We start from the raw sequence: 7293 nt of genomic DNA, 5'->3' as shown, positions 1-7293 counted from the left end.
AACTAACAAAAACATAAAAACAACTGCGGAGCACGCCACGGAGGCAGCCATCAACGTCGGCGCCATCGCGAAGAATGGAAAGTTAATACAATTAAAGTTAATACAATTAACTTTAATACAAGTGAATACAAAAATACAATTAAAGTTAATACAATTAACTTTAGCAAATAATTTGAGATATTGTCAAAATTTGCTTAGAGAAAATCTACAAAAATCTTGAAAAAAAGATAATTCCACAGAGCCAAAATTCCTTTTAGTTGTAAGGCATTTGCGAACATTACACAAATGAACGATGGAATCTCCGCATTCCACACATCATTTCCCTGAACCTGTATGTGTATGTGTGTATGTGTGTTTTAGCTTAGTTAATGTAATCTAGAATAGCCAATAAAATTCATGTTTCATTTATAAAGAATCATTGTTTGGTGTCATATAATTTTAAGGTTAAAACCTTTGCCAAAGATTACGTTACCTCTCTAAGAGCTTACAAATTATCATAATTGTGTTGACCGTGGCCAGGAAAATACATATAGTCAAATTGGTAATACACACTGACATTAACTTCTCGCTGGCCGAGACACTGATAGAATGTAAACTATCAAATTTGAAATCAGTTTAATCAGGTGGACCTCGAATTTTCAGATCCGAGTCCTTTTAAAACCTGAATGAATTAATAATAATTAATTCCCTAAAATTAAGTAATCAAAGTCATTACATAGTATATATAGCCTTTATACTTTTTTGTCTAAAATATAAAGTAGCACTTGAAACTATACATGATTCACAATGTACTCCAATCCATTTTTATATGAAAATTTCAGTGGGCTCAGAAAACAGAAAACATTGGGGTTGTAATTCAGTCTTCTGTCAAGTGTAGCTGCTGTGAAGCTGCTCGTGTGGCTTGTATTGAATTGGAACTCTAATCCACTGGCTCTGCTGCACATGCATGTAAAGAACGCATTACTTCTGTCTCAGCGCTGTGACACTCCATCAGCGGGACTGTGATTTATGACACCCAGCCTTTGCAGTTGGCTTTAATCCCGCCATTTACTTGCAGGTTTGTGCACAGCCTCAGGTTTTCATCTTATCCGACACATATTCAGACTGATACACGTGAACGGGGACCAATTGCCTCTCTAAAACATCCTCTGGCTTGACGTGAAGTCCGCAGAGACTGGGCATGAATATTATCAGCAACCTTCTCTATGCATTTAATGTTTTGAATGATATGAATATTAGAGTAAAAACATCCCTTCCCATGGAGACAGGCCATGAAGTTTCTATTTAGAGACGTGTTTAATTAGTTGTTGACTGAATCTAATGCTCAGAGGCTAGAGGTTAGTACACAGGGTGTATATTCTGAATGTACAGAAGATGGACATTACATCATTATGCTTCTGTGGGAAGCTCCAAATAAATAATTATGCTTTATTGACTGTTTGCAGAGAGCTGGTGTTGGTTTTGTCTCTGGGCGCTCTTCTTGTGCAATTACGAGACCAACTGGTGACTTTTTCAAGAACATGGGGCATATATATTAACATATTTATTCTACCAGTGGAAGAGAAAAATGAATGGTGTTAAAAATGTTTGGTTGGGTTAGGCTGGCTCTGTGAATACCCATATTTGGACTTCTGAAATAAAGGCAAACTCCTCATGTTGCTTCAAACCTGTATACTGTAAATTACTTCTGTGGAACATAAAACATACTGTTTTTGCTCATTCGATGAAAGCTATTTTGGATCCCATTGACTTACAAAAAAACACAGCAACATTTTTCAGCAGAATAAAGCCAGTTATAAACTCAGAAAAAATGGTACAAAAGCTGTTACTGGGGCAGTACCTTTACAAAAAGTACTAAATTGCACCATTCAGGTAATAAAGTGTATGATTTAGGTAAAAAACTTTTTTTGGGTGAACTGTCAAAGCCTGTTCTCATTGTTTATATGTAGGCATTCTTTTGTAACATTTACAGGTACAAAATGTACTTCTGTGTAGATGCTAAAACATACAATATGGACATACTGACAACATCTAAAACATAAGCAGTATTACATATGTACAGCTATTTAAATGTAAAATATTACAAATTCTTTATATAATAAATAAATAAATGTATGTGTATAAATAAATGTGTAATATATATATATATAGTGAGAAGTTAAAATTAGACCCTCTCAGGTCAATGTAAGATGGCCCTCCCAGAATTGGCACAGAAGGCCCCAAGTGGCATGTTGTTTCTAATGTTATTATTTTTTAATGTAATACTTATTGTAATTAATGGGATTATTATTCATTTCATGAACTAGAGGTTCATTTCAGAAATCTTTCATAGTATGGTTTGTGGCTGGGAGAGGGAGTTCACAGACACAAATAGCCGTTGACAAAACCCCGGAGGGTGTTTTATTGTGACAGTTGCAAATGGTGAATCAAACAAAAGGTGAATACTATGGTGAAGGCGTGCTCGGTGCTGCAGGGCAGTCCTGTAGAGGGGTGGGTGAACGTGTGGGGAAGGCCGATCGTCAGCCGCTGGTCTCTGCAACAAACAAAGAGCACACAGTTAGCGTCCTGCATAATCGGAGGCGAAGCTCAACCTCCTTCCCATCTCTTCCGTTTATATATCCTCCTCTTAATGAGGTGCAGGTGCTGACGATCTGCAGTTGCTCTCAGGTGTGAGGGCTGTTTCCATGGCCACACCCCCCCCACCCCCAAAGCGTCGTCCTGGTATGTCTGCGAGGAGATAGGGGAAACCACAAAGGGAGGGGGGAGATATTAACTGACCGACCTGCCCATCCTGACCACATCCGAGACAGCCCATCGGCGTTTCCATGGGAGGCTCCAGCCCGATGTTGAACTCTGAAGTGGAAGTCCTGGAGTGCCAGGAACCACCGAGTGACTCGGGCATTGGTCTCCTTTGCCCTGGCCATCCATTGGAGAGCAGCGTGATCCGTGACTAGCGTGAAACTTCTTCCCAGGAGGTAATACCTCAACTCCAGGACTGCCCAATTAATGGCTAGAGCCTCCCTTTCCACTGCGGCGTTCCTGGTTTCCGCTGGGCTGAGTTTGCGGTTAATATACACGACGGGGTGCTCCTCTCCCTTCTGTATTTGTGACAGCACGGCTCCCAGCCCTGTGTCGGAGGCGTCTGTCTGGAGGAAGAAGGGGTGGCCGAAATCCGGTGCGTGCAGGACCGGAGACGAGGAAAGCGCCTCTTTGAGGGTCTGGAATGCTGTCTCCGCTTCCTGGCTCCATCTTATTTTCTCCGGCTGCCCCTTTTTGGTCAAGTCGGTCAGTGGGCTGGCAACAGAGGAGAAATTTGGGATAAAGCGTCTGTAATAACCGGCTAACCCCAAGAAGGCACGTACCTGTGACTTTGTTGTCGGGCGTGTTGCTTTTCGGACGGCCTCGACCTTCTCCTGTTGGGGTTGGACCAGTCCTCGTCCGACCCGATAACCCAGGTACTTCGCCTCTGACAGATCGAGATGGCATTTCTTAGAGTTAGCCGTAAGTCCAGCCTGCCGTAACTCCTCCAGGATCCTCCGCAATCTGACCAGGTGTTCCTCCCAGCTCTCAGAGTGGATGACAACATCGTCGAGGTAGGCCGCCGCGTACTCCTGGTGGGGCCTCAGCAGGACATCCATCATGCGTTGGAATGTGGCTGGTGCCCCGTGTAACCTGAAGGGAAGGACGCAGTACTGCCAGTGGCCACTAGGGGTACTGAAGGCCGTCTTTTCTCGGGACTCCGGGGAGAGGGGCACCTGCCAGTAGCCCTTTGTTAGATCCAGGGTAGAGATGAATCGGGCCCTGCTGAGTCGGTCTAGGAGTTCATCCACTCGAGGCATGGGGTAGCTGTTGAAGGAGGACACTTCATTTAGGCTACGGAAGTCATTGCAGAAGCGGAGCGATCCATCGGGCTTTGGGACCATGATGATGGGGCTGGACCAGGGGCTAAGAGATGCTTCAATCACTCCTAGTTGGCGCATCCGAGTGATTTCTTCCTCTATAGCCAGTCGGCGAGCCTCCGGTACCCGGTAGGGCCTCTGCCACACAATTACTCCGGGAGGAGTGCGGATGTCGTGCTGGATGACTTTGGTCCGCCCGGGCCGTTCGTCGAACACATCTGTGAACTGACTGACCAGGGAGGTGAAGTCTTTCTTCTGGAGTGCGGACAGCTGCTCACCTAGGTGCACTACGGGGGGACCGGTTTGTGCAAGCGCCGCTACCTGGGGAAGGGGTGTTGTCCACTTCTTCAACAGATTGAGGTGGTAAATCTTCTCCTCGTGTCAACGTCCCGGCTGACGCACCCTGTAGGTGACCGGGCCTACCCTTTCCGTGGCAGTATAGGGTCCCTGCCACGAGGCCAGGAATTTGGAGGTGGCAGTGGGTATCAGAACTAGCACCTGATCCCCTGGCTGAAACTCTCTGGGCTGTGCGGGCCGGTCATACCACCGTTTTTGGGCGTGCTGGGCCTCGGCGAGGTGTTCTTTCACAAGGGGCATTACTCGATCAATCCGCTCCCGCATCTCCTGTACGTGCTCGATGACTGACCGTTGGGGGGCTGGTTGCTGCTCCCAGGCCTGACGGGCCACGTCGAGTAGACCCCGAGGTTGGCGGCCGAAGAGGAGCTCAAACGGGGTAAATCCGGTAGAGGCCTGGGGCACTTCCCAGATTCCAAAGAGCACGTATGGCAGCATCAAGTCCCAGTCGCGCCCATCTTCTGCCACCACTCGTCGCAACATCCGTTTTAAGGTCTGGTTAAACCGCTCCACCAGGCCGTCTGTTTGGGGATGATAGACCGACGTCCGTAGCTGTTTGACTTTGAGAAGCTGACAGAGGTCTGACATCAATCGAGACATAAACGGGGTTCCCTGGTCAGTCAGGATCTCGGAGGGGATGCCAACCGATCAATAACTGTAGCCGTCTTCGTTTTGGGCACCACCAATAGTAACTTTTCCTCCCCCCGCCTCGGGGCGGCACAGTAAAGGAGCCCATTTTGGACCAGGAAGTAAGGCACGGGGTGAGGCGTGGGCTGTCTGACCTCTCCGTCGACTATCCGCACTTGGTGCCAGCAATTCCGTAGCCGGTCATTCTCATGCTGTTCTCTACCAAACGAGCCCCCAGAGGTTATCTGTTGATAGAGATTTAGAAATGGGTTATTGGTACCAGGCTGGGACTCACCCTCGTGCTCACTTTCATTGGCCATCAGGGCTGGCCGGTGAACCCTGCCGTTCCGTTCCCGGTGGTCCGGTCGGCGGAGCCCCCTACTGGCCGGAGGTATCGCGGCGGCGAGCAGCTGTTCAAACCCAGTACCTGCCGAGTATCCCCATGCACGTAGGTAATTGGGATGGTGGCTTTTCCTCGTGCCCGTTCCACCCCGGGCTGCACCAGCGTGATGGCGCTGCCGGAGTCGAGAGTCGCCGTGACTGGTCTCCCATTGATAACAATCCGCCGCTCGGGAGCCCCGGGGGTCACAGAGCGGTGTACTATACAACCGGCCAACCATGTCCGTGCTACTACCAAGACAGGTTCCGTGGGCATGGGTTCGTCGGCCGGGGCAGGGCCGCCAGGTCTGCTTACTGGCCTTGAGGTGCCCTCCGGGGGTCGCCAAACGGGGTTTGCCCTCAGGGGGCTGGCTACCACCCTCTCTCCAGCATCTCTCGCGAAAGTCGCTTCTGCCAGCTCGACTGCTTCCACCAGCTCAGCCAGGCTATTTGGGTTACGCATTCCCACTGGGTTCCTATACCGTCTAGGAAGCGCACGGAGCAGGCGGTCCACCACCACTCTCTCGGCGACCTGGGCGGCCGAGGGTTCGTCTACGAGCAGCCACAGATGAGCCATGCGGGACAACCGGGTGGCCTGGACCCTCACTGGCACGTTTTCCTCATACGTCCAAGTCCAGAACTGTTCTGCGGCACAGATGGGGGACAGCTCCACTCGGGCTAGGATTTCCCGCTTGACCGCGCCGTAGTCTTCGCTCTCCGGAGGAGTTAGCGCAAAATAGGCTCGTTGCGCTTCCCCGGTCAGGAAGGGGGCTAGGAGACAGGCCCAGTCCTGTCGATCTCAACTTTCTCGGGTAGCCACTACTTCAAATGTGTGCAGGTAAGCTTCTATAAGCAACAATCTCAAATCATGACTGAACACCTCTGTTCTTCTCACATGTACTGTAATAAATGTAAGTATAATATAAAACATAAAATACATATAAAACTAGAACATAACACAGAATAGCTCTGTTATATACTAGCTATATGTCACATAGGTATTTGCTCCTAAATATTTTCCGATGCATTTCCACCTGTAAAACCTGTCTTGAGGGGCTAAATAGAGATAAAAAAACAGGTTCACTTCCATAAACACATAAAGGACCACTAATTCTATAGAGTCTCTAGACTTGACAGCTCTTTGCAGTTTAGATAGGAAGCTTTCTCAGCAATTCATCACATACTGCACATATGCGGGATCAGATCGTTCAGTTCTAATGATTTACCTGTGTCACTGCACATCCTTCAAGCTACAAGACAACAAATGCAAAGCTGTGTTCTGCGTCCGATCAGGTTGTAGGCAACATTGGCTTCCTCATAGTGGCTGTCTTCAAACAGACTACACGTGTGTCATTAGCGTTCCTGTGACATTCTATCCTCAAACTGATTTGAGGAGCTCTGTAATTATCTCTGGTCCAGCTCTGAATGCCTGTGCTTGGCTAATGACATATTGTCACGGAAATCGTATTCTAGGTGAATAATGGGCTTGGAAAGTGATTGTGGTCGAGAGAGAGAGCGAGAGAGAGAGAGAGAGAGACCGGCTGCGTCTGTGAACAAGGACAACAGGTGTTAGTCACAACCAACGATAAAGTCTGTTTTTTTTTTCTTCTTCTCCCAATCTAGATGCCCGCATTCTCCACCATTGTGGCTGGGAGAAGGAGTTCAGACACAAATAGCAGTTGCAAATGGTGAATCAAAAAAAGGTGAATACTATGGTGAAGGCGTGCTCGGTGCTGCAGGGCAGTCCTGTAGAGGGGTGGGTGAACCAGGGTGAACATGTGGGGAAGGCCGATCGTCAGCCACTGGTCTCTGCAACAAACAAAGAGCACACAGTTAGCGTCCTGTATAATCGGAGGTGAAGCTCAACCTCCTTCCCATCTCTTCCGTTTATATATCCTCCTCTTAATGAGGTGCAGGTGCTGACGATCGGCAGTCGCTCTCAGGTGTGAGGGCTGTTTCCATGGCGACGCTGATTTGGCACTGGGTGACTCGCCACAATATATATATATATATATATATATATATATATATATAC

The sequence above is a fragment of the Sinocyclocheilus anshuiensis genome, unplaced genomic scaffold (assembly GCF_001515605.1).
Source record: "Sinocyclocheilus anshuiensis isolate Anshui unplaced genomic scaffold, SAMN03320099.WGS_v1.1 scaffold110, whole genome shotgun sequence".
In the NCBI taxonomy this organism is placed as follows: domain Eukaryota; kingdom Metazoa; phylum Chordata; class Actinopteri; order Cypriniformes; family Cyprinidae; genus Sinocyclocheilus; species Sinocyclocheilus anshuiensis.
This window is presented reverse-complemented; position numbering follows the sequence as displayed.